Source organism: Microtus ochrogaster, linkage group LG9 (genome assembly GCF_000317375.1).
Source record: "Microtus ochrogaster isolate Prairie Vole_2 linkage group LG9, MicOch1.0, whole genome shotgun sequence".
Lineage (NCBI taxonomy): Eukaryota > Metazoa > Chordata > Mammalia > Rodentia > Cricetidae > Microtus > Microtus ochrogaster.
The window spans coordinates 5,561,189-5,562,331 of NC_022034.1; positions in this window are offsets into that span (position 1 = coordinate 5,561,189).

Sequence of the window (1,143 nt, forward strand, 5' to 3'; positions counted from 1 at the left end):
TCTCCATATCTATTCAATATAGTTCTTGAGGTCCTAGCTAGAGCAATAAGACACCAAAGGGAGATCAAGGGGATACAAATTGGAAAAGAAGAAGTCAAACTCTCACTGTTTGCTGATGATACGATAGTTTACATAAGTGATCCCAAAAATTCTACCAAAGAACTTCTACAAATCATAAACACTTTCAGCAATGTAGCAGAATACAAGATTAACTCAAAAGAATCAGTAGCCCTCCTGTACACAAATGATAAAAGGGCTGGTGAAGAAATCAGAGAATCAACACCCTTCACAAAAGCCACAAATAGCATAAAATATCTCAGAGTAACTCTAACCAAACAAGTGGAAGACTTGCATGACAAGAACTCTAAATATTTGAAGAAAGAAATTGAAGAAGACACCAGAAAGTGGAAAGACCTCCCATGCTCTTGGGTAAGCAGAATTAATATAGTAAAAATGGCAATCTTACCGAAAGCAATCTATAGATTCAATGCAATACCCATCAAAATCCCAGCAAAATTCTTAAAAGACCTTGAAAGAATAGTACTCAACTTCATATGGAAAAGCAAAAATCCCAGGATAGCCAAAAAAATCCTGTGCAATAAAAGAACTTCTGGAGGCATCACAATCCCTGACTTCAAACTCTACTACGGAGCTACAGTACTGAAAACAGCCTGGTATTGGCATAAGAATGGAACCGAATACAAGACCCAAATACCAATCCACACATCGTTGAACACCCGATCTTTGATAAAGAAGCAAAATATATCAAATGGAAAAAAGAAAGCATATTTAACAAATGGTGCTGGCATAACTGGATATCAACATGCAAACCAAATGAAATTAGATCCGTATCTATCACCATGAACAAAACTCAAGTCCAAATGGATCAAAGACCTCAACATAAAGCCAGACACACTGAACCTTATAGAAGAGAAAGTGGGAAGTACACTTGAACACATTGGCACAGGGAACCACTTTCTAAATATAACCCCAGCAGCACAGACACTGAGAGGAACAATTAATAATTGGGACCTCCTGAAACTGAAAAGCTTCTGTAAAGCAAAGGACACGGTCAACAAGACAAAACAACAGCCTACAGAATGGGAAAAGATCTTCACTAACCCCACATCAGACAGAGGTCTG